General features: G+C 41.6%; 1 protein-coding gene across 7 annotated transcripts in view; it reads left to right on the forward strand.

Moving 5' to 3' along the window:
- LOC109402620 (protein toll) overlaps positions 1-27,219 on the forward strand; it is a 393,806-nt gene that overhangs the window by 192,177 nt on the left and 174,410 nt on the right. The window contains exons 1-2 of one of the 7 annotated variants that reach the window (XM_062844417.1): positions 7,693-8,791; positions 9,114-9,393. The exons of 5 other annotated variants lie outside the window; for them this stretch is intronic. The gene's annotated coding sequence lies outside the window, so the exon portion shown is untranslated. Of the gene's footprint in view, positions 1-7,692; positions 8,792-9,113; positions 9,394-27,219 lie in introns of those variants that run through there. One more of the 7 variants, XM_062844418.1, reaches the window with a different exon arrangement.

Raw genomic sequence — 27,219 nt, forward strand, 5'->3', positions numbered from 1 at the left:
AGTCTACACCCTAAAACGAAACAACACAGGCTTGTGTACAATGTACACAGGCTTGTGTACAATGTACACAGATTTGTATACTACTAGATCAGCCTCCACCCCTGTGTCAAATGTACACAGTCACTTTTCTGGTTCTAGCGCGGGTATGGGAGCAAAGTTCATAACTAATTTTCTCTGAACGATGACATGCATTATCAGGAATCGATCAATGCAAAAATAATTGTTAATTTTGTTTTCATGCCAGCGCTGGAGCCGGAAAAGTATCTGTGTACATTTGACACAGCGGTGAGGCTGATCTAGTAGTACACAAATCTGTGTAACTTCTGTAACCGTGTAGTAGTTTAGGCAGTAAAACGGTGAATCGATAAGGAGAGCGTTCAACATAGCTCTGATCCTCACAAGTTCCTACGATAATGCTTGCACGGGTCAAGAAATGACAAAGACCGCCAGGTAAGAGTTGTGTGCTTAGCTGGTAGTGCAGCCTGGGGGGACTGTTGTCCTTCTAACTTCAGCTAGATTGAAGAGGTACGACTCGAGCGTCTGTTCACCAAGGAGGTGCGGCTCAACCAGCGTCAAATTTTTCTGTGAGAGTAAGCAGGAATGCTTACTTACCGGATGAATGGATGGAGGGTATCGTGTGTCCCATCTACAAAAAGGGCGACAAGTTGGATGCGGGAACTATCGCGCGATCACACTACTGAGCGTTGCCTACAAGATTCTCTCTCAAATTATATGCCGCCGTCCATCACTGATTGCAAGAGAGTTCGTGAGACAATATCAGGCTGGATTCATGGTTGATCGCGCTACAACGGACCAGGTGTTGCAGAAATGTCACGAATACAACGTGCCCACACACCACTTGTTCATCGATTTCAAATCGACGTATGATACAATCGATCGAGAACAGCTATGGCAGATTATGCACGAATACAGATTCCCGAAAAAAAACTGATACGATTGATCAAGGCGACGATGGATCGAGTGATGTGCGTAGTTCGAGTATCAGGGACACTCTCGTGTCCTTTCGAATCTCGCAGAGGGTTACGGCAAGGTGATGGTCTTTCGTGCTTGCTGTTCAACACTGCTTTAGAGGGTGTAATTAGAAGAGCGGGGATAAACACGAGTGGAACAATTTTCACGAAGTCCGTTCAGCTGCTTGGATTCGCTGATGATATTGATATTATTGCTCGTAAATTTGAGACGATGGCGGAAACGTACATCCGACTAAAGAGTGAAGCCAGGCGAATCGGATTAGTCATTAATGTGTCGAAGACAAAGTACATGATGGCAAAGGGCTCCAGGGAGGAATCAGCGCGCCCGCCACCCCGAATTTATATCGACGGTGATGAAATCGAGGCGGTAGAAGAATTCGTGTACTTGGGCTCACTGGTGACCGCCGACAACGATACCAGCAGAGAAATTCAGAGGCGCATTGTGGCAGGAAATCGTTCTTACTTTGGACTCCGCAGAACTCTACGATCGAATAAAGTCGAATAAAGAATCTACAAAACACTGATTAGACCGGTCGTCCTCTATGGGCACGAAACATAGACCTTACGTGCAGAGGACCAACGCGCCCTTGGAATTTTCGAACGGAAGGAGTTGCGCACCATCTACGGCGGAGTGCAGATGGAAGACGGGACTTGGAACTGGCGAATGAACCACGAGCTGCATCAGCTGCTGAGAGCATCAACCATCGTCCACTCCGCGTAAATCAGGAGGCTACGATCGGCGGGTCACGTCATCGTGATGTCGAATAGCAACCCGACTGAAACGGTTCTTGAGAGTCATCCGCATGGTGCGCAGCGAGCTAGGTGGGTCGACCAAGTGGAGGACGATCTGCGGACACTTCGCAGAGTGCGGAACTGGACACACACAGTCATGGACCAAGAATGCTGGGGACGACTCCTACGTACAGCAGAAGACACTCAGGCTCTAGTCTGGGTAAGGTAAGGTAAGTAACTTCCGCGATTTCATTCTATGTCAAGCTTTCCGTCACTCGCAGCTTAAGAAGTAGTTGAAGCTCCTAACGCAAGATAGAGTGGTTTGCGAGCGATTAGAAGAAACCCAAATAGGTAAATATGATAAAAAATAAAATCAATAAATTCTTCAGTGAACATTTTTTAAATTAAAATTAGTTTCTAATGGAGTTGTAGGGCAGAATCTGGTATGGTTTCGAAATTTGGTTAAGTTGGAAAATAACTTGCAGAATCCAGCAGAACCTCGTTATAGAAGTCCGAGATAAAAGTCATTGATCAGTTCCGAAAAAAAAACTCCTGTGAGAATCCCAGAAGATACATCTACAGTAGACCCAATCACTTTGAAACGTTTTATCTGCAATTCTCAGTGACACATCAAATTCTCATTCCACATACAAAATCAAATCTTTAATCCAAAAATGAGCAAAATTTTTGAATACTTAACCGTTATTTGTCCGACAAAATTTTTGCTTTTTTCTACACCGTGCTTTTTAAATGGACGTTGGGTACCCGGGTAGCCTGTCGCCAAAAAAGGGTTAAAGGAGTATCAAATCCATTTTGTGCCTTTTAATGTATTTTCAAAGAAAATCGTTTCGCTATCCACAAAATTGCACCGAAAAGGTGCCGAAAATACCGTTAGAATATAGTTAGAACAATACTCTAAAACGTTGCCGAAGACACTACGGTGTTTAAATTATGTATTTCATAGTTAAGCCCAGTTTCGAGATCGAAAGGAATCGCTCAAAAAACTTCTTGAGCGATTCCTGGCAGAAACTTTCAATGGTCACTGTCATTTGAACTGTCATTTCTTCGCAACTCGAAGAAAAAGCGGTTTCTTAAGAGATTCAGGCAAGGAATTTCCCATGCATCAAGATAGGCCGAGTAATTCCTTCTGAACTACAAACAGCCCTTTATTCAACAATTTTCGTTCAAAAATCACGAAAAACCACAACATTTTTTCGACTTTACATCTGTAAGTAATGTAATTTTACAATACAAAAGTGACCCGATTTTGTCAGGCCCTTTCCGGAACACATTTTCTGTTCCCCTCAAAAATCTAAACAAATATTCATGCTTTTTACCCCTCTATGTTCTACCTTCCAGCAGTAGTATGATGATAATCTTAAATGAATTGGTTAATTTTTGACCGTTAGATAATGAGAGCAAAAAGTTTGTCGCAAAATGGGGCTGACAAAATCGGGTCCGTACTGTATTTTACGTTACTAATTTGATTAACTTTCACCTCTATGTATTACGAACATTTCGTCCATACATTGTTATGTATGTATACTAGAGTGGGTCATCGTTTATATGGAAAAATGAAAAAAAAATCAATGGTATCCCATCAGATCAAAGCTTTTTTGATCCCATTTCAGGACCCAAATAAGTGTGCAAAATTTGGGCACGATCGGTTATGTCTACGTTTTTCGCATCGCGTTTGAAGTTTGCATGGGATTTTACATGAGAAAACACACTTTTTTGCATTTCTCTCATGACAAGCTTGAATTTTTCTAAAACCATGTAACCGATAAAGTGAAAACATAGCCTAGGGTGCCTTGAAAAACTTTGTCGAAGACCGCGAACTGATCTGATGCTTTTGAAAAAGTTATAGCGTTGGCATTGCTTGCCGAAACAGCATGATTGTGTTGCTATTGTTATTCCTTTACATATTAAAACATAAACACATGCATGTGATTCGTTGGTTATAACTATATTCACAAGCATCGGATTGCTTTGCGGTCTTCAACAAAGTTTTTCAGAACATCCTAAGCTATCATTTAATAGTATCGGTTAAAAAGTTTCAGACAATCTTTTTCAACTTATGACAAAAATGCAAAAATGTATGTTTTCTCATACAAAATCCCATACAAATTTCAATTGTAATGCGCAAAGTGTAGACGCAACCGATCGCGCTCAAATTTTGCACAGATACTCAGGACCCGAAACGGAACCAAAAAAGCTTTGATCTGAAAAAACGGTTCCGATGACCCGCACAACTATCACACCGAGGGCCCGAATCCCACTCCCGTCAAACTCACAAAAAAATGTGAGTTCTTCCTTCGAAAGGGAAGTAAAGCGTGAGTCTCGAGATGAACTAGCCTAGGGCTAAAAATCTCGATAATACAGATTAAAAAAAAATGATCAAATAATGCAGGATAAGGTAATATTTCAGGAGTTGCAAAATATATTCGTTTAGGAACTTTCCGAGAAATTCCACAAAAAAAATCCAAGTCAATTGACTGGAAATTCAACATTTTTTACTTGAAAATCTTCCTCACGTTTCGCAGCGTATGCTACCAAGATTTTTTTCAGAATATCAGTGATAATTCTCTTTGAAAATACAACCAAAATATTCATTGGAAAAGATTTCGGGCACTCCTTATTATTTTTTTTTTTTTGATTCAAACCAAAAAAATTTATAAGAAGTTCAAAATTTATAAGAAGCCCTTTCAGGGTTTTCGTTAGCAATTCCACAGAGAATTGCGTAGTTTCAACCATCACAAATAACACTAGTTTACAAAAAAAAAAAAAACGAAAGTCATGAACTTCTATCAACGAAATTTTTTTATGCATAACTTTGTTCAGATATCAAGATCGTGCTTCAAAAAAGTTTTTGAGTTTTTCCTGAAAATCGAGCTCAACAGTTTGAAAAATATGGATTTTACTAAAATTCAAATATTTGGCGTTGAAGTCAACAAATTTTCAATCTTTTTGCATAAACTAGCTGACCCGACGTGGCTAGCCACGTTAGCTAGGAAAAGATTATTTTTAAAACTATCTGTACCCGGCAAACTTTGTCTTGCTTACTACGTTTTTTGACGTTTCAAGTTTCTATCCTAGACCAAGTCCCAGATCAAAATGTATGGAAAATCGATTTTCAAAAATTATCAATTTTTTCATGTTTTATGCCTCATAAACCTTCCTTGGGTGAAAACTAACAGAAAAAAAAACTAAGACGACCAATATTGGACGTGATTGGACCTTCCGTTCGCAAGTTATGCGCGGTCCCACGTATGCCACTGCATTTTTATATATATATAGATTCCAGTTACCCTTCATCACTGCAACACTTGTTCACATAAACGTCTTTCGATTCACAAAATACTGCCGAATCTACTGGTCGTACGCCTTTATATAGTAGAAATGAGAGTTACAGTGATTTCAAACATGTTCAGTTATTTCTGTAAAGTTCTTGAGAACATTCCAGAATTTCTCTCCAGAATGCTTCTCTCTTGACGTTTGCTAATCTCACGAAAGTTTTCGAAATTTAATGAATTTTGATGTTCCAGATTTTTTTTATCATGAACGCTCACCAACTCCACGAATATTCTCGGCATTGAAAAATATGTTCCATAAAATACCAGAAGATTCGTTTTCTTATTCTTTCTGCTGCTTCTATCTGGAAATTGGGTTGTTTCAGAACATTCTTGAAGGTTTTTTTTTCTTTTTTTCTTGTTTTTGGAACGTCCAGTAACTTCTCGAAAGTTCTTGAAATCTTTAGTATTTTGATACATACCCGTAGATTGTTATTCTTCTTTTTTGAACATTCAGTAATCTCCAGAAAGTGCTCGAAATTTTATTTAATTTGAAGTACTCAAACATCCCAAAGGGTCCTTTATTCTTTCTTGGACGATTATAACCTTCCAGATAGTTCTCGAGATTTAAAAAAAGGGTTATAGAACATACCAGAGGGTTCTTCTCCTTTCTCTTTTTAAAATGTTTAGTGGCTTACAGAAAGTTTTCCGTATTTGAGAAAGTGTCATAATACAGATTATCCCAGATGATTTTTCTACTTTCCAGGAAGTTTCTGGTAATTTTATAGATTTTTATGTTCCAGAACATTCGAGAAGACTTTTTTTTTTTGCTTTTTTGCCTGTTCCCAAACTTCCATGAAGTTTTCTAAATTTTCTAAAGTTTTATAATGTTGAGAACATTCTAGAAGGTTCTTTTCTGAAAAGTTTAACTTAGAAGTGGTCATTGGAAAAGGAAGTTGTGGAGCCTCGTGGTCGTGCGGTTAGCGTCACCAAGCGTATAAACGTACCGTGCCATGGGGTGAGGGTTCGATTCCCGCTCCGAGTGATGAAACTTTTCACAAGAAAGGTTTCTTCCTCGTATCGACTGGTGCTGGTAATATGTGTCGTGTCCGTTGTCTAGTGTTAAGTTTCGTTCAGTCTGTACAGCCTCTAGCTGAAGACGATGTCCGTGTCTTTTAAGTTCTCAGTTGATAACTGGGGAAGAGCTCATAGCTGAGTAGCAGGCTTTGATACTCCAGAACATTCTGAAACGTGCTTTTTCTTTTTTTCTGGAACTTTCAGCAATTTCCAGAAAGTTCTTGAAATTTTTAGAACATTGATGTTTCAGAACATTCCAGAAGGTTCTTCTTTTTATTTCTGGAAAGTCAAAAATTATCCAAAAAATTCCCGTATTTTTTAGAAATTTAATACAACTATGGTGAAACATTTCAACGAAACATTTCAAAGCGTTACGGAAAGACAGACAGACAACGCTGGGCTTTTATATATATATGATAGAAAGCTGAATACAATATGTTTCGATCATCTCAACACAATTTTTGCATCAAATTAGTGGAATTCGAGATATGTATTGCTAATTTCCAATCTCCTTAAATTTGAGCAAAATATCCAAAAAATTATGAAGATTTGTTTTTTTTTCTCGGTAAGAAAAAAACGATTAAAAAATTCTTTCTCAACGTACATTTGATACATTATTGGATGTTAGCCAGTTGCAGTAAAAAAATCAGCTCAATCGGAGCATTGGTTACGGAAATAGAAATGTATGGAGGGAGCAACTTTGATTAAAAATAGAACAAAAATCGATTTCAAATCGACAGCCTTGTATGAAAAGACGATAAAAAAATCCACTCTACTGTATTTTTTTTTCCTTCACATTTTCGAACTCAGGGCATGATTCAGTAGAAAGTAACTTGATACCAGACCTGCTTACTGTTCATGATACTTTATTTTTTATTCTATAATTTATTTATTAAAACCCCAATTTGGATTCTTCGCGAGTATCCGGATTATTTAATAATCAAAATCTCTGCCCAAAAATGGTCGAAATCCTAAATTTCATCTTCTATGAAGTCCGGGAACTATAAATGCACTTCAAGTTTAATGGAGAATTTTTTTTGTTGGGATCGAACTGTCATTTTATCGATTGAACTGTCATTCTATCCACGGAAATCAAAACTGTTTTGTTTATTCAACCATCAAAACAAAGCTTTTGGAACGTAATAAACATTATACTCAGAAAAATTAGCTCTTTCGATTAGAATATAGAAAAACCCACGATTACAATCGGCTAACTTTCCAAGATCTATGTAGGGAATCGCGCCACTTGGGCGGTGGCTTCTATATTCGTCTGTTTTCCACTATAACTCAATCAAATTTGAACCAATTGCCACAACTTTTGGAATGTGGTGAGATAGGTATAGTATCTACCCGTGTACAACATTTCAAGTCAATTGGTTCAAAATTGACTGAGTTATAGTGGAAAACAGACGAATATAGAAGCCACCGCCCAAGTGGCGCGATACCCTACCTATCAATGCTTCTTGTTGAACGACAGTCGGCCCACCAAATTGTTCTGTTTGAACACCCCGCTATCAGCTCTCGCGATCGAATTTCTCACTCTCATTCTCATTTCTCAATAAACAGAGAGTCGTAAACGCTCTCCGAGAGAGCGCATCAAATCAAAACAAACTCCCATCCCGGCGGGCGGCTTTCTGTACCGTCGGTGCACAATGCACATAGAGCGAACTGGGTGGGTAGGTAAACGGCAACCGACGAAACCGAGACCGAGGGCTTTTCCCACTATTCGAGGCAATCCCAAACGACGACGCTACGCGAGTCTGTTTCCACTAGTCTACCGGAGAAGGTAGAAGCTCTAGCAAGCCAAGCAAGCAGCGAAGCAAGGCACCCTCCGATCTGATCCGGTTCAGTACATTGCGAGATTTGAACCAGTGCTGACGTCGGTCCGCGTGTATCGCTCGCTAGTGTATCGTTGTCAAGTGGTTATTGTTTGTATCGCGCGCGTGTGAATCGCGTTTTCGGGGTTGTCATCGTTACAACAATAGGCATCGTGTCTAGTCGCGCGGATTGTAGGGCGCACGGGGGAGGCTCATTTGCATCTTTTACTACGGAGTCGAAAAAAAAGGATTTACACTAGAAATTGCCTTGCAAAAGCGAAGAGAAGCACCGTTGAAGGTGAAGTGCCGCACAACTTGAAGAAAACAAAAGTGGTTGATGTGACGACGGCTGTGGCGACGAGGTAGATTGTGGACGTCGACGTCGCGTCGTTTGCGGTGTACGAGAGTGATTGTTCGTGACCTTCTTGGATGTATGTACAATACGCGCGCGCTTGGCGAGATTACCTCGCCTCGAGGGAGTAGTGCAGTTAAATACCGGATGGATTGGGCATTTCGTTTTGAATATTAATTGCTTGATTGATATATGCAGCACTAGCTCGCGCCGTTCCGAGAATGATTCAGTGAGTAAACGGTGGGATTTCCCAACTTGCAGCAGCGATCGAAGCGATGCGAAGATATGATTGAAACTATTTCGTGAGCGTATAGCGGCAAGTGAAACTGACCGCATTTTAGGGATCCAACTATACGGTAAATACAACCGGGTGGTTTGCTGGGGTGTGGTACGGAAACCCAAAACTAGACCACAGCGAATGGTTTTTGGTTCCCGTTAGCAGCAGCGAGATTTCTCAGCCAACTACAACAACAACGAACGACGACGTCTTCTTGCCCAATGGCAGCGCAACCGTGAAGAGGCAGTTGTGAGGTATAGTGGTTACAGTTAATTCAGAGCGACTGGCTGCATGAATGAAACATTAAACGTTGCTCAAAGTTATGACAGCTGATGGTTGGTTGCATTGCAGCAGCCTAACCTCGAAGTAAAGAGCGCGCCAGTCACAGCGTGACATTTAATACACTGAAGAGCAGCAGTAGTAGGCTTGGTAAAAAAAAAAAGAATCAAGTAGAGTCGGCCGTCGCCGACTGTGATTGAATTTCAATAACAGCAGCAGCGTCGTCGTCGTCGTTGCGTTCAGCCTACTCTGCCTGGAGTTGTAGCAGTCGAAGTGTTGAACAAGTTTCCTCTGTAGGGCAGCAGCAGCTGTTCGGTTTCAGTGAACAACACAACGAAAGCCATTGTGGTGCAATGTTTTGTTGAAGTCGACAAAAAAACGAAATTTATACACAACAACAACAACAGTGCAGAAGAAGATCGGTGGTTTACGTTTGTAACCGAATCCTGTCTGTGTGTCTTGTGTCGGGGAGTCCGGTTTGAAGAAAGGAAGCGGTTGTTGTCAACGCCGGCTTGGATTATTTGCTTACGGGTTATTGACAAGTTGGCGAAGTTTTAGCGGCAGAACAGCTTACGAGGTAAGAATCGATTTTTGCTTAGTTTTGTCATAAAATTTAATACAAGGGTGGAACTGGGATTTCAACAGCACGGAGGGTGATAGCAAACCTTTTAGCGGTGAAGTTTAATGATGCAAGGTTTACATAGAGGAACGTGATTTTATGCAAAACAGTTGCACAGTGGCACGAAAATAAAGCTGGAAGCTGCCTTGCAATGTTCTCTGATATCGATGTTCGCACAACAAGTACACATTGACATAAAAAAGCTTGTAAACTAATTCTGATGAATAGCAAATACTCAAGTATTCATTGCATTTCTTCATTATAATACTATTAAAAACATAATACAGTTCTTCTCTTTAAGATGTAGGGTAGAAATTTACTTAGTCATATGCGCTAATTCTCGTCATATCAGATGGAAAACAGCCAATAATTAAATTTATTCCAACTTACCTTTGCCAATTACTCATTAAATAGAAGGAAAAAGATGTAGACAAGAACCAGCCTCTTTAGCACTGGAAATCATTTTGCATTTTGCGTACGACGAAGGCAACCTCACCAAAGCAGCAGCTAGCCGAATTGTTCTGCATCGCCGTTCAATTCAGATTCCCTTATTGAACTGACCTTCAATTCGCACCCCACAAAAGCTCTGTGGCACTTCAAAGTTGAATTTAATTTATGCAGAATGTAGCAAATACTACCCATTATTGAAATAAATTGCTCTTTTCCCTGTCGGTAAAATGTAAACAAACAGTTGTCTTCGTCTCAGTGTAGATCCAAGCAAATGTGTGCGTGAGTTTACATACGAAACATCGTATTTCACAACCACAGAGAAAGATTTCTTCGTTGCACTGTGATGGCATTTATGATCTGGTGGACGAAAATATTAACTGAAGTATTATGATCATTATTCTAAAGCTACAGTCATCTCAATGTGAAAAAACTTTAAACATCTGATTTGATCTGGAAGAATTTTATCGACTTTTCTCATAAACACCTAAGGTCAAATTTTTGACCGTCCTTTGTACCATAGTGTCACGTAGAAGGTGTGCCGGAGATTGAATTCAGGGTGTGCCTAGAATAGACGTGGACTAGACGAAAACAGAATTCGAGGGAAAATTATTCTAAATTATCATTTTGACCTTTCAGTACTCGCGGCAATTTTTGTAGCACGAGCAGTCGCGCGTTGTACTTTGTACAACACCCATGCATTCTGCAATATCTGAGGACCCTGATTGTCTAGAGAAAAACTGTCTTCAGCAATGTTGTTGTAAATTTCATGAGCTACTTGATTCTGATAAAGTTGATGCGTTATACGTCCGCTAGGCGACGCTAGTGAGTAAGTAAATTTTATATCTTTCATATCTCAGGATCCTGATTACTTAGAAAGGCAGTGTCTTCGAGAAAGTTGCTTGGAAGGTCAAGGACTTACAGATGATTTGCTGATTAATTCGAAACTCAACCACTAAGCGGCACTAGTGAGCACGTAAATTTTATATCTCACATATCTCAGGATCCTGATTACCTAGAAAGGAAGTGTCTTCGAGTTTCTGAGTTAAATGAGCCAACAATTTTTTAAATCGGTTGAAAATTGACGGAGATATTATCATTGCAGTTTCGTGGGTATCCGTAAGCTCTTGACAACTTTTCCGAAGACACCATCTTTCTAAATCGTCAGAATCCTGAGATATATAAGATATAAGGTTTACATGTCAACTAGCGCCACCCAGTTTTGGAATTTTAAATCACATTAATCATCATCTATAAGGCCTTGACCTACAAAACAGTTTTGCCGAACACCATCTATCTATGCCATAGATACGGAGTGTTGAAAGGTATAAAATTTGCATGCTAACTAGCGCCGCGTATCGGTAGAAATATGAACTACTCATGTCCTCGCCACCACTTGATAACCCAAGTAAATTTCTGGAGCAACATTTGAAAAGGGCATACAAGCATTGGTAAACAATGACTTCACACGTTGCCCCTGAGCCCCCCTCAGCTTATTCACAAAAACAAAGACCGTTATCAGATAGAGCAAACATCGATCTTTCGGATAACGGTGTTCATTTGCGTGGGCGGGCTGCTGTTATGCCCTACGGAGCGTTTTAGAAAAAAGACACAAGACCTCTTGGGCCCTTTTCAAATGTTGCTCCAGATTTGTTGAAGACATCACATTGAAAGAGCGGCAAGCAATTAACATTTTGAGTTTTGTTCGGCTCTACAAGAGATCTTCATGACCAGTTTTAAAAAACTTGCAATAAAACTGAATCAAAACATCTTCATAACCTCTTTAAGAGCATCTTCCGGCTAAGTGGACCACTCTCGGAGAGGTTTTGCAAACCGCATTAAGAGTACCAATAAACTCGTTTTAAAACCTAGTTGAAAAATGTTCCATTCTCGTTTGTTGTTGTTTTTTTTTTTTTTCAACAAAAACTATGACAGCTCAAAATGCAGAGAAGCTTCTGCGATGGCACGTAAAGTTCAGGAGGATACATCCAGGGTTGTTACAACAGCGCGGATTTCGCGAATTTCGCGGATTTCGCGATTTTCGCGGATTTGGCGCGGATTTTCCCCTGGAATTCGGCCCTCGCGCGGATTTGGCGCGGAATTGGTTTTGCTGTTCCGTCATGCAAATTTTGTACATGATTTTACTCTGATTTGCATCATAGTTTTTTGTGTGAGATTGCCTTCTTTTGATCTATCAACCAGCGCTTGACGAATCCCTTCGACGAACATTATTCTGTGAATCTTGTATATGAAAATACTGATAGTTAAGCCCTTTTAGTGCTTAAAAAAACTTTTATTCCTGTTGGTATGAATCCTAGAGCCTTTGGACAGTATCTCAAGTAACCAAAAGTTCCGCTTCCCATGACAAAATGCTTTTTCAAGTTCCGCGAAGTTCAGATAAAGGGTCAAATGGAACTTTCTGGCTGCTTAAGAGGCTAACGATGAGCCTTGCTGGAACTTCGGTCACAAGTTCCGGCAAGGCTCATTGTTAGCTTCTTAAGCAGCCAGAAAGTTCCGTTCAGAACTTCATCTTCACTTAAACTTCACGGAACTTTAAAGCTGCTTAAGATGCTTCTCGGAACTTTGTCGGAACTTTCAAGTTTATAGAAGTTCAGTTCAGTAGCATTGTGTTTCAATGAAGATTAAATTTATTTCTTTTACAGAAAACAACTGTTTAAGCATATACGAATAAAAGACATATATGAATTTATCAAACTAATGAATACTAGACTTCAGCAAAAAAAAAAATGCCGCCCATCGGATTCGAACCGATAGTCGCTGCGTGAGAACCCTACGCTCTACCACAGTACTACAGTTGAGATTGAGTGAATAGCAGGTAAAGTCTGACTTGAATCGATTTTCTGTCGGCAGCTAGTTTTGCACATTTGTGCAGTAGTGAAGTTAGCTTGACGATGTCAAGTGTCTTCAGCAGCGCAGCGGTAAGTCGGCAGGCTATCACGCAGGAGGATCCAGTTCAAATTTACATAGCAGCGAATATATGTATATATGTATAATTATTGGGTTTCTCGTTAATGTTTAGACTTCTGTGATAATTAGAAAATCCACTGTATTTTTATTTTCAATCGATATTTCGCACAATCAAACTTAATTTGTTTACCAGTTGTGCAGCCGATGACCCTCTCACGAACTCGAGCAAAGTTGTGAACGTGAGCCGCTGCGAAGTCGTGTGCGAAATTCAACTGTGATAATAATGAATTCGGGCCGAGTCTAAATGGGTGCAAATGTCGCAATATCAGAAGTAATTTCCAGACGTGAATCACAAACCCACCAACAGGGTTGTGATTCTGAAAACACATTTTTGTTTCTGCATGAATTTTGTCAAAGTTCTGTCAGAAGCTGCTTAGAAGGCTATCAAGCGTGCTTATGTGAACTTTCAAGTTCCAAAATTACTTAAAAATGAAGCTGCTTATAGCCCATATAGCCGAGGCGGTAAACGCACGGGTATTCAGCATGACCATGCTGAGGGTGACGGGTTCGATTCCCGGTCGGTCCACGATCTTTTCGTAAAGGAAATTTCCTTGACTTCCTTGGGCATAGAGTATCTTCGTGCCTGCCACACGATATACACATGCAAAATGGTCATTGGCAGAGGAAGCTCTCAGCTAATAACTGTGGAAGTGCTCATAGAACACCACTAAGCTGAGAAGCAGGCTTTGTCCCAGTGAGGACGTTACGCCAAGAAGAAGAAGAAGAAGCGGCTTAGAAGCTAATGCTTAGAAGGCGACCTCGAACAAGCTGCTTAGCTTATAAAATACTCTTTTATCTGAACTTTTGGTTACTTGGGACTATAGCTTGAAATGTTCTATCAGAAGACCTGTAGTATTGAGAAGGTTAAATGTTTGGTACGTGATTCCACCGCCACGTGGCGCTAGTGTGCTATTAAAATAAGTGGATTTTCCAATGTTTTACCTCATGATTATCTCATATTCCAGGCCACCAAGAAAATTCGTGTCTTTAGCAAAGTTGTTCAGTGGACTCATGACTCTCTTGGCAGAATTTTTTGTACGCAATTCTACCGCAACGGGGCGCTAGTGTGCTTTTAACATAGAGCATTTTAACATGTATTATCTTGTGATCCAGACCACCTAGAAAGTTCGTGTCTTCAGCAAAGTTGTTCAGAGGACTCATGGTTCTAAAATGGTGGAAAGTTTAATGCGCAATTCTACCGCAACGTGGCGTTAAAGGGCATTTGAAATAGAGCATTTTTACATATTTTATCTCATTATCAATGCCACCTAGTAAGTTCGTGTCTTCAGGAAAGTTGTTCAGATGATTCATGGCTCTCAAATGGTTGATTGTTTAGTACGCAATTCTACCGCTACGTGGCGCGTGCATTTAAAATACAGTGGGATTCCATTTTTGGCATGTTCCGATTTTGGTACCAGCCCAATTTCCGTTTTTGGCAACAATTACATATATATATAAAAAACTAGCTGTCCCGGCAAACTCTGTCTTGCCAATCTTGTGGTGGTGTGACAGCTTTTGAGCTAATTTAAGCACCGCACTCTAGATTGGTTTGATTTCGATCATGTTGATTTTCTTCCCAGTTCATAAAAATCAGTACTTTATCAATTTTCTAACTTTTAAGTTGATTTTCGTAACTTTTTATACATATAAACACAGCCACCATGAATACGAATCGAAACGTGCAAGGGTCATGCTGATCGGTTCGGCCATTCGTGAGTTTTGTTGCCTCAAAGGGGCTACAAACTCATTTTTATATATATAGATACAGCTAATATCGATAAATAATTCTTTTAATTGATAATGTATTCTCTAGTAATCGATTTTACGACATTCGCACAAAGGAACCAGCCCACTTATGTTTGCCACACATATCCTCAATACGGTTTGGAATGCATAAGTCTGTGCCATATATTGTTTATTATTTTTTATTATATGTTGTTGTTACTGTTGTTTATCAGTCCATAGGAGAGTTATTGCAGTTGTTCAGAGGACGAACGACAGACTGATTCATTTCGGTTTGACGAAAAGTTGATGGTGGCCGGGCTGGGAATTGAACCTCTGACCATTTGCTTGCAAAGTGAACATGTTGTCTATGAAAACACAAGGATTTACTGGAGGAACTTTTGTTTCAGATGATTTTGTGGTCGATTGCTTTGAGACAATTTCTACATGATCTTCAAGGCACATTGTTATGGGTGGTCATTACTTCAACACTTAAACTAAGAAAGAAGAGCGGTATGAGGACAAACGAAAGTTAAAAATCGTCATACGTGGTGCTTGTTTCCTGAGAGTACTAAAAAGCATTGAAAATTCTTCTGGAGGGTTGAATTCTGACAATTTTCCGCGATGTTTAGACTAAACTGGAAACTTCCAAGATCATTAGCGCCACGCAGTGAGTGATTTTCGACGCAAGATATACGACGCAAGATATACGACGTTTGAACTAGACTAGAGGCTCCCAGGAACACTAGCGACACGTTATGAGTGATTCTCGAACTAAATGGTTTTCTATGTGGAAGCTCTTAGTCTGCTGAGAAACTTTGCCGAAGACAGTATCCTTTGTAGTGGTCGAGAACGCGAGTTATACGGCTTTAAGACTAAACTGGAAGCTCCCAAGAAAACTAGCGCCACGCAGTGAGTGATTCTTGAACTTAATTGTTTTCTATGCGAAAGCGCTTCGTCTTCTGATCAACTTTGCCGAAGACCGTATTCTTCGAAGCGGTTCAGAACGCGAAATAAACGACGTTTGAACTAGACTGGAAGCTCCCAAAAACACTAGCGCCACGCAGTGTTGATTCTTGAGCTAAATTGTTTTCCATGTGAAAGCTCTTAGTCTTCTGAGAAACTTTGCCGAAGACAGTATCCTTCTAAGTGGTCGAGAACGCAAGATATTCCACAAGTACTGGCAAAATGTAATGTTGTTCACATGTCCGATATGGTGCCCTATGTATCAAATTCCCGATGGCCAATTTTCCCGGAATTACTGTTTTACCATATCAACACATTCTTGACGAAATTATCTTTCGAATACGACATTGGTCATTTGAATTGGTAAAAACCACCATTCTGTAGTAGTCTCATAGTTTGAACTTCTGGGTCATAATGACCCCAATGCATTATTCGTAAGAGCTTTGGAAGCTCCTCTAGAAGAGCTTGGTGGAAGCTCCTACAGGTTAACTTGGTAAGCTACCCCAGGGGAGCTTGGGAAGCTCCTCCGGGAGAGCTTGGAAAGCTCCTCCGGGAGAGCTTGGGAAGCTCCTCCGGGAGAGACTTGGAGAGTTCCTCCGGGAGAGACTTGGAGAGTTCCTCCAGGAGAGCTTTGGGAAGTTCCTCCAGGAGAGGCTTGGGAAGCTCCTTCAGGAGAGGCTTGGGAAGCTCCTCCACAAGAGATTTCGGAAACTCCTTCAGGAGATGCTTGGAAAACTAAAAATAACGTCGCCGGCCAAGTCCTTACAGTCAAGAAGTTTGCTAGGAAGGGAAGGAAATGAATAGAATAAAGTACGGATTGTCAAGTTTGAGCTCTGAATCCCAGCTTCTTCTAGAGCACTGTCTCATTTCTTATTCTAACTAGTCAGTGGGAAATCGGTTAGCTAGAAATAAAAACATTGCTTATTGGCTTGGAAAACAGTAGCAAAAGTATTAAAATTACAGCCCTCTACTTACCTTCTTATTGCTCAAAACCACCTATTGATGCCGATTTACCATTTATTTTCTTATTCAGCTCTTCGCTTTGCGCATTACCTACCTACGTTCATTGAAACGACTAATTAGAGTTTTGGAAAGTTCATAAAAAAAAGAACTAAACTCATCAATCAATTCCCGCACTACTGCAGTTTGTAGGGTAGCACTCCGGAATACTAGTAGGTACAAGCTGAACCTCTGCACCGACACTATCCCCAAACCGAAAGCAGTTCAACGATCTATCAAAACAACCTTTCGCCGGCATGTTTTGTATTTTGTTTATGTCCGCCTATCTAACCTCAACCAACATGATGGGGCGGAGATGTCGACGAATGTCGATGGTTGTAGCTTTCTCAGCCACCACCGAACAAGCCATCGCTCGTAAAGGTTATGGGAAATTTCGACTTGTTAGTCGTCGTCGCATGAATCTGCATCATCACACCGTCGCGCCGCAGAAAAAACCTTCTCCCAATCTATTCCGAATGCGGAATGCGTTTTACCTTTTCTTCCTGGTGATGCGGTTAGGGAAGGTTCATTTATTACGTCCATCGTTTTTCGGGAATTCTAGACCCCCCCCTCCCCCCTCTGTCACGCTATTTCCCTATACCTTATACACGTACTGTCACACTTTCCTAGACTCCCTCCTCCCCCAAATCTTGGACGTAATTTTTGAACGTTCCCTTAATGATGTTTTTGTCCGAATCGGCCGTGCCGATTGAGCTTTAGTTCGTCTGATTGGGATCGAAGCAAGCGTTGCGTTGTTGGGGGATGGGGGTGGCGTTCCGCCACCCGCGTCGTTGTCAAATTTGTAGCCGACGCGTTGTTGCTTTGTTTTGCTGTCATTAGCATACGAATTTTGTTTAATTGCTTTTTTTTTCGATTCCGCTGTTCGTCACTGCCAACAAGTTTTTCCCCGTACATACTTTTGGGCCACGCAGAGAAATTGCCGTGCCCGCACGGTTATAAATGTTTCAGTTTCGCTGCTTGGGATTTGACAGGCTCCCAAATCGGGATTTATCCGAAGGGAGTTCGGGGATGTGAGGGAGAAACGAGAAAAAGAATGCAAATGAGGTGACAGATTGTAATTTTTCTTTCCCGCTGGGCAGACTGGGGACTTTCACACCACTTTGAAGCAGAACCAGTTTTTTGCTTTGTTTTGGGATTATCGTTCGCAGCAGGTCCGGAATTCCAGACATTGCTCGTGTCGAAAACAGTGACACAGTCACAGTGGCCAAGTGCACGAGTTCGAAAGTTTGTTTTCGATTTGTTGTCAATTTGAGTGGATGCAAATTGACAGGTGGATATGTAAGGGAAATCAGTATAAGATGAATAAGTTTAACTCTGTCAGGCTAGCTTTGAATAGTGCAAAGGGAGCTGTTTCAAAGATTAGAACATTACAAATGTTCGTTTTGTTGACAAATTTTAATGTTGACTTGCGACGTTTATGCTCCAAAAATCAATCATTTGCAAATGATGCGATATGTTTTAGGTGGTGGAATCTTTTTCCAAGAAGCTAGTATACAGTAGACATTCGCTCGATGCAAACGCTTTAACTGCAAAGCTTTTTAACTGCAAGTCCGCTAAGTCGCACCGCTATCCGTCAACATGAAATGTAAAGACGCGATGTTTTTCGCATGTACTTTTGTTGCAGTGCGATGTTTTCCAAATGCATCTGACAGTTCTTTGACGTCTGTTAGTTGCACATGTTGCATTTATCGAACGTCTACTGTACCACAAAATTCGAAATAATGGCAATATTTTCTGTATCAAACTCATTTTTACCCACTCTCCCCTTAGGACGATATTTTTTTATCCGGAACCAACTTCGAAGTTAACGTGTATGCAATTACACTCACCAGCGAAATTGGGATGTCAGTCATTTCCTTTTTCGGAGCGGTTTGGATTTAGGAGCTCCATCCATGGCAAACATGGAAATGCGCTCTCCTGGTTAATGTAAATGTCACTCGGTGACAGACGTGTCACACTGTGTGTAAATATGGCTCACAGTCATGCGGTAAAGTTGTTGCAGATGCAGAAGAAAAAGAGTCGCACGTTGATAAGCAATCTGAATGAATGACAAATCGGTACATGTGTCATTCGCAGGGACAAATTGCACTACTGGATCGATTGGCAATTGGGATAAAAACTGCTGCACGTGAGATTATGGGCCCATACCGATATATGGGGTAATCGCTCAATCCGTTGCGGTCGTCTTTGATGTTTACAGAGCGAATCGTTGACATAATCAATTAATACTGTCGAATTCTGGCAATGATGGTGTGGTGGCGGTAGTTCCCCGCAACGGATTAATAATGTATCCGACGAGCGATCGACGAAAATCTACCACCATTGTTTCAAAACAAAACGGAATGGGTGGGTGTGAGCGCCGGATGATTGCTGAAAATTGGAAACGGCCAGGTGGTGGCGATGATACACGCTCTCCGATTGGGAAATTGATGCTCTGTAGGTCGATGGATTTTTTACTCTTTTCAGCATCAGCTTCGTTGGAAAACTAAATGTGTGCGTTCCAAACAGATTACCGAGTGCAGTATATTGAAACGGAAACAAATCGTAATTTGACCGTTCGTTGCATTTGCGTTTTTCGCTGATGACGTGCTGATACCGTTGCAATTGAGTGCAGTTCATGTATCTTTGATTTGCAAATCTGGAGCAATGAAGGAAATTCTTTTGAATCCGTTGTTTGCCACCATAGCGATGGTATCTATCTTTTAAACGCTTCAGATATGTTCAATTTTCTACATAATAGAAATAGCTTGGAACGAGCTCACCACAACAAAACGAGAAAAGACCTCACCAGAGATCAGCAACGCACAAGCATAACATGTCTTACAAGTAGCTTACAGGATCACTGTACATTAGTGCATTAATTCATTAATTTTTGTTTTTTTCCTTACGGTGTCGGCGTGTCATTTTGGTGAGCTCGTTCCATAATATTGTTATCACGTTTAAAATCAAAACTTTCTAAAAAGTTTGAAAAATACATGTTACTATGGTGGCTTTGAAGAGGAAAACAGCTTTAAGTGCTCAATCAGAACATTCGTCGTTTGCAAACGTGATAATGTAATGCGACTGTCATGATATGTTATCGCATTCAACATTTATGAGCTGTAATAACAATTGAAAACAAAATTTTCTACAGCTATGAATAATTCAACCCTTCATTCCGCCGAAAGGCGAAAGCAAATCCAAATTCTCGCTCTGCAATTCATACGAACATCACGCAAAACACGCTGTCAAAACACAACCCTTGACCTTTCGCGAGCTCAACTTTGCGGAGTGAGGCATTTTCCAAAACACACTCCCCAGAGCCAGCCGCCAAGCTGCTTTTGGTACTCGTCGTAACCAATTGCCATGAATTTTGCACTTATGGGAAAAAGGGCTCGCTGTGGTTACTTCAGCACTTTCGAAACGCTGCTGCCTTCCAGTAACTGCACCCAGCAAGAGATTGAAAAAAGATATCCCCCTAATTACGGCGCTAATAACCCGTGAATAATCCACATAAGAAGGCGCTCATTGCACAGACACACACACACACACACATACACACCCACAGACAGACAGACAATCGCTCGACTGCGGATCTATGATGGTGAGCTTCTTCAATCACGCCGAATAATGATGAGCCCGAGAGGAGGCGATTCAAGACACTCGAGACTGGATTACAACAACGGGCGGAGGGGTTGGCTATTGCCGCCAATGAATGATGGAAGCAAAACAACTCGACGAACGAATTTGGATGGCAAATGGCGCAAAAGACGACGACGCCAGAAGAGCTCTCTGGTTGCGGTACCACCGATGCTCATCTCACGAAAAATTGATGATCATCTTCAGTTTTCTTCCCCTGTGTTGTGCTTCCCTTCCTCCCACAGTTCCAATTTTAATACAAGAAAAGAAATTGCATTCATCTGTAAATAATGTGGGAATATTTGCCACGGTTTGGAGGCAGAGACACCTTGCTCACAGGCTTCACAGGCAACAAAGCGAGCGGACCGTCTTCCGAGTGGTACCTACTAGTTTTTGCCGTGCCGTGTGTCTCTGAGCAATCCAGCATCTGTCGTGCGCGGCTTCACATATAGGTTGAGAGATTTGTTTTCCGGGCAGTGGGCTCCAAACTGAAGCCGAGAGTTGTGTCAATCAATTGTGTGACAACCAATTTACACGAATAATGAGATATATGACCGTGTTATACGTCCTTTTATCCGTGTGAAAGTTACATCGCAGAAGATGCAGCAAATGTGTCTTATATATACCAAAGCTCTCAGCTGCGATATACGATATACGATATACGATATACGAGCATTGGCGGGACAACAAGAATGCTTTATGACTTGAAACGCTGTCTTATGCGATTTACGATGTACACTATTGCGATGCTATGTAACATCTTATGCGGAATGAAAACAGGATGTCTGCTAATATGCTAAAATAAAATGAAATTTCCTGAGTTTTCTAAGTTTCTCCAGGAGGAAATTTTGAAAGTTTATAATTCAAAATCTAACTCAAAATTTAATAAAATTTATATATTGTTGAAAAACTATACTGAAATATCCTTAAACACTAAGTAAAAATATGATTTTTATCCAATAAATTTTATCAAATCGCTGAATTCTCCCAAGATTTTTTATTTGCATAATTGATTATATCTAGATTTATTCAAGAGTTCTATGGGTATGTTGCAGGAGAGCGAGTAAAGGCGCTTAAGCCTAGGCATAAAGGCCAGGACACAGAGTAAATACCTGTGTTCCATCCCGGAAATCTGGGGACCAAGGAGTGACATTAATCTTCTTAGCAACGTCACTCCCACTTTATACCATACAAAATTAGCGGTTGGTACGAATGAGATGTCCCCATCCAATGTTTTTTTTTTTGTAGAATCAATAACGCTACACAGTAAGGCTTGGCCATTTTAATGCTTGTTATGCATTTCCAATGCACTGCAAACTTTAATAATGACAAGAAAAATGATAGAAGTAGTCGATTCTATCATTTTTCAGGATTCATTCCACGAGCGACTGTGTATGTGTAGACTAGGCTACACTAGAGTTCTATGCGTTAGTTGCAAGAAATTGATTTGACATTCGCACCGAAAATTTCGTTTAAAAAGAAATGACATCCAAATCCTCTGGAAAAAATACATTCAGGAGTCCTGTTGGCCCTACAGACCATCTTCTTCTTCATGGCGTGACGACCTCACTAGGACAAAGCATGCTTTTCTGCTATGAGCAGTTCAACAGTTTTTTTTTTTAACTGAGAGCTTCCTCTGCCAATGACCATTTTGCATTTGAATATCGTGTGGCGGATACTAAGATACTCTAGCCCACAGATCTATAACTCCATAGACCACATGACTTTTGAATTCCTTACATACACTCCCGGAGAAATTCCAATAAATACATGATGCAGGAACTCCCGGCGGAATTCTCGAGTAACTCCTGGAAGAATTCCGGAGGTTATGTGGAGGAATTTCCTAGGAACTCCAGAAGAAATTCCCGAGTAACTCTTGAAGGTATACCCGAAAATCTCTTGAACTAGTTCCGAGATACTCTTAGAAGAATTTCCGAGGAATTCCCAAAGAACTTCTGGAGGAATTCCCGAGAAACTCCTCGAGAAATTCCGAGCACTACATGGCGAAATTTCGTAGGAACACCTGGAGAAATTCTAGAGGATCTTTTAGAGGAATTTCTGCGGATATCCTGGAGGAATTTCCGGCGAATTCCTGGAGGAATTTCCAAGGAAGTCCTGGAGGAACTCTCGAGGAATTCCCGAGAAATACCTGGAGAAATGTCCGAGAAGGCCCACGAGGAATTCCCGAGCAACTCCAGGAGGAATTCCCAAGGAACTTCTAGAAGAATTCCGAGGATCTCTCGAGGAACTTTTGGAAGAATTCCCAAGCAACTACTGGAAAATTTTGCGAGGATCTTGTAGCATCTGCGCTCCACATGTCCCGCATAGCAACCATATTTTCTAGAAGGACCACACCAGTGGTACCTACCGCGAAAGTCTATCCGTTCCCATAGCATCGATCTGCTTAGGCGACAAATGCAATGTTCGCATATGCAGAACGGTGACCACCAACCGTTTCGGTAATTCTGACGCAACAAAAATGTGTCATACTCATATTTCATTTTCCCATGCCAAAGGCATAAAGTTATCACCAAGCGCCTTTAGCCTTGAACCCGCCTTCTCCATATCGTAACTCTCTCTGGATCTTCTCTCTCTGTCTTTCGAATATCGATCGTCATCGATCGTTTACACAAATACAAGCAAATGACATCCAGCTACCTCCAGTAGGCTACATGTAATTAAAAATTGAGAAATATATTATTCTGATTTCAACCACCAACCAGAGAAGTGATAAATCAATATCACATCCAAAGTTAAAATTAAGAAGTTCCCCTTCAATCTTCAGGAGAAATTCTCAAGGAACTCCGGAAGGAATTCCCGAGGAAGGCCTGAAAAAAGTCTCAGTAAACTCCTTTCCGAGGAACATCTTGAAGATTTCCCGAGAAACTAATGAAGGAAAACCTGGAAGAATTCCTGATGAAATCCTGAAGGATCCCTCCATCCCTGTGATCAGGATCAGGCATGGATAACCAAAATCCTAAAACCAGAAAGTGTGCAGGCGTGAACGGCTCCAAATCTATGTAGAGAATCATCCGAGAATGACGTCATTGGCCTTGAATTCATACAAGCCTCCACTTGAGTCAGCAAGGTGACGAATCTTCTTGATAGATAGGGCTGCTACCAACGACTCTTAGCAAATGGAATTTGGCTGATCGAACTGCTACCAGCAATCAGGTAGTAATTCCGGGAACCTTTGTTGATCTGCTTCCGTTAAACCTTAAAGTTTTCCAGATCTTATCCAGTGCAGTACACAGGTCTAATCCATCCAAAATCGACCTCGCTCCCAAAGCTGAGCAGCCAAATCTGCGCCACAGAATTCCAACCGAAGAAGGTCAAAAGATGAACCGAAACTTCGCCATCGTCATTCAGGCTCCGAATGATGATAGTCGCGTAAGAGACTGTCGAGGCGTCTAAGAAACAGTAATATCTGAGATTCGGCGTAGCACTCGCATTTGCAATCAAATGCAATCAAACAGATATTCTCCTTCATCCGACGTTTCGATGAAGTAGAATATCTAATCGTGTCATTGCAATTGTGACTACTACGCCGAATATCACCCCAGGTGTCCAGCTACCTCAGTCGAAAGCTGCCTCCAAAGAAACAGTGATGTTCTACGGATACTAAGCCTGGATCCATGTCGCATCGTAGAACCAGAATTCTATCCAGCGTAGGTTGTTGTTCGTAGAATGTTCGCCATTCGTCATCCAGCGTTTCGGGTAGTAGGTCGTCCCATTGCATTGTAGATTCGGATCTTCTTCGTTCTTCAGACCCCTAAACCCAAAGCCTCTGCATGCAGATTTTCGCAGAAGTGATCGTCGCTCCAAGCAAGCCATGTGGGTCGAAAAGTCTTGCTATGAAATACAGCACCTGTCGTTTCGTGAGGATCTGATGCTTAATGATTGGAGGAATGTTGAACTTCGAACGGAATTGATCTAAGATGGGATGCCATGTTTAGAACAATGCTTTCATCTCTACAGGCAGATCCCAATCAATGCCGTTCGAATCAGGTAACGCCCAGATTTCCCCTTAGTGTTGCTAGAGGAAATCTGTCCTGCTCATCGGACGCCAGCTGTTTCAAGGTCCGAGCGGTGAGATACGATGCAGATGTGGTACCGTACATCACGCTAAGAAGCTCGTATGTGGAAACCTTCCCATCTGGTGACGTCCACCGAACCGCATTGTAGAGTAGTGTCCTCCAAATTGGTCCAGAGCATGTTGAAACATTTTGTTCCACGTCAGCTACAACCATCACCTGACGAATCCGACTACGGAGAACAATCGACCTGAGATCTTACTGAGCGATTGGACCGGAACAGAGTGCATCATTGACCCGTAGACGTTTTACATGAAGCCTCGAAGACCACTATCATGTTGGTCGTGGTACAAAACTCCCTGATGACCGAGCTCCAGATATTCAGTCATGAAGTCACAGTACTGCTTCTGAAGACGTTCATCCCTAGACAACCTTCGCTCTACTGCTCGTAGACGCCTAAGAACGGTGTCTTTCGGGTGACCGATTCCTGCCAAAACTTCGGTGTTCTTGGGAAGAGTGGCTGTGTGTCTACCGTTTGTCCAATTCCCCGCTTGAACGTTCGTTCGTAGTTCTCCTCGCAGAGCACTTCTACTGGAGAGAATTCGCTGACAGTTCCCAATTCCTCGTAGAACCAAAACCGTGCCATTAGTTCCTCCAGATCGTCAGAAATGGCAAGTGTACTTGGTACTCTAGCTAGCTGTAGTGACTTCGCCTGTCCTGTTAAGGCATTTGCTGCCTTCGAATTCGCACCGTTGCCGTCCTGCTTAGCGCTCTCTCCCAGATTCACTTTCCCTGATATTCCTTAGCTACCGTTAGCGTCTCCTGCCTTGAAGTACAGCAAGGAATGGTATCGTGTCTTACAATACCAACGAGAGAACTGCATCGAGCACACTCTTGAGCAAGATGACCACGCTTGAGGCAGTTGTGGTAGAGTAATTGAGCCCATAGAAGGGACTCTCAAAGGGACTGGTCCATGGCATCTTCAGAAAGGCTCGATAAATGTGAAGCACATGAATCTCACAACATGATCGGACACTTGCCGTTGTTCGACTGTACAGTGTTGTAGGGATTGATCGATCTTCGTTTCTACCTTCGCTGGTTGAGCTTCGAGAATCTGCATTTCCCGCAGTAGAAATTCCTGCAGATCCTTTAAGTGTCCTACTGCTTCGTAGACGAATGTTCTTCCCTTCCTCGTCACTTGGTAAGATCGAGACGAGAACCTACAAGTTCCGCCAGCAACAGATCCTTGTAATCTGCTGGCTGGATTAATCTAATCAAGCGGCAGAATCACACGGTCGAATCCATCTACCAATTTGTGCGGAGATCCGTGACTGATTCCTGGCTGAGTGATGAACGCTTGCACCTGCTTCTTTTTAAGAAGCTTGTTGTTGTTGTAGCGTTTTAGCAACGTCTGCCAAGCAATTTGGTAGTTTTCCCTCGTGATCTTTAACGGATCAATCAGCGCCTTTGTTTCGTCTGCTAGGCACCCCCTTGAGGTAGGGAAACTTCTCCATTGCCGGTAGATCTGGTTTCTCGTGAATCAAGGAGGTGTACAGATCCTTAAAACTCAACCAGTCATCGTCGATAATGCCATCAAGACATTGGTGTTTGATTTGAGGCAACCGAACGTGGTCCATTACGCCATGTAGAGTGGCGTCTCCAGGATGCACAGAGTCTAATTCTGAGCGGAACTGTTCTGAAACGCGTGAGCCTTCTCCGCTAGAAACGATTTCGCATCGTAGCAGCGGTTCTCCATGTCCAATTTGACTGTTATTTTTTCAAACAATTTCAGTGATCTCAAGTGACTCTAATTTCTCAAGACGGACATTGATTTGAGCGGCAGTACCCAAATAACATTTTGATGACCAAATAGTCTTGTAGAGGTTTTGAGAACCGTCATAAAACAGAATATCTTTTATTTTGGGGTTTATGATGGTTTTAAGAACCTCTTCTAGTCTATTTGACTAAAAAATGAAACCAAGTCACAAAGGAGTGTCGACAGCGCAGGATTTTGGTCGTACAGGAGCTACATTCATGTAAATCTAATTCCAAGGCAGAATAACTTGAAAATGACTGTTGTCCAACCAAAACCCTGCGCTGTCGACACTCCTTTGTGACTTGTGTGCTGCTTGGGTTGGGTAGTGGCATTCCTAAAGTCGTTGATAAATACGCAAATGTTTCTTAAAGGTAATTTCCAAATTCGGGAGAAAACGCAAACATATTTTTGAGGATCCTTCCGTAGCTCAGTTTGATAACGCACAGCTACAATACAAGACCATACTTGGTTCTACTCCGGGTATGATTTATCGTAACAATTCAAAAATTCTAAGGCAATAGTCGTGGAATTCCACGTGAAACCTCAAACTACCATGTTTAAGAAATAGCAGTTGGAAACCTCTGCTCTCTGCTGGGATGAGAGAAAAAGTACCCATCCAGCCAGTACCTACTAGTAGAGTGGCACTGCACTTCAGAAAACAATCGAACGTGTGAAGACTAAGCACTTTTTCCGTTTTCTTTCTTGCCTGACAATAGCCGCCCAACTGAATGATGAAAACAAACTGGGCCATCCCATCATTCGTATCGTAGTTACCTACTGTAGTCGTCGTCGGTGCCATCACTACCGACACATTCCTGCTACCTCTACGTCCATGTATGCATGAGAAGAGGGATAAAGAGAGAGGGAGTCATCGATAACGAACCCCGGAACATCCATTCAAGAAGGCGCCTCCACCGGTTCTCCTGCTGAGCCTTTGGTGTAAGTAGTACGGGGCTGTCCATAAACCACGTGGTCATTAGGGTCGGGGGTTCGGCCTATGATCATTTTGTATGGACAAATAAAAAAATTTGTATGGACTAATGACCACAGGGGGGGGGGGGGGTGGGTTGAAAAGTCCCAAAAAAATGACCACGTGGTTTATGGACAGTCCCTACGTCTCAAACACGGCACATTCTTTTGTTGAAATCAGCAAGTTTTTTTTTTTCTTTTTCA

This window comes from Aedes albopictus, chromosome 1 (genome assembly GCF_035046485.1).
Source record: "Aedes albopictus strain Foshan chromosome 1, AalbF5, whole genome shotgun sequence".
Taxonomy (NCBI): Eukaryota; Metazoa; Arthropoda; class Insecta; order Diptera; family Culicidae; genus Aedes; species Aedes albopictus.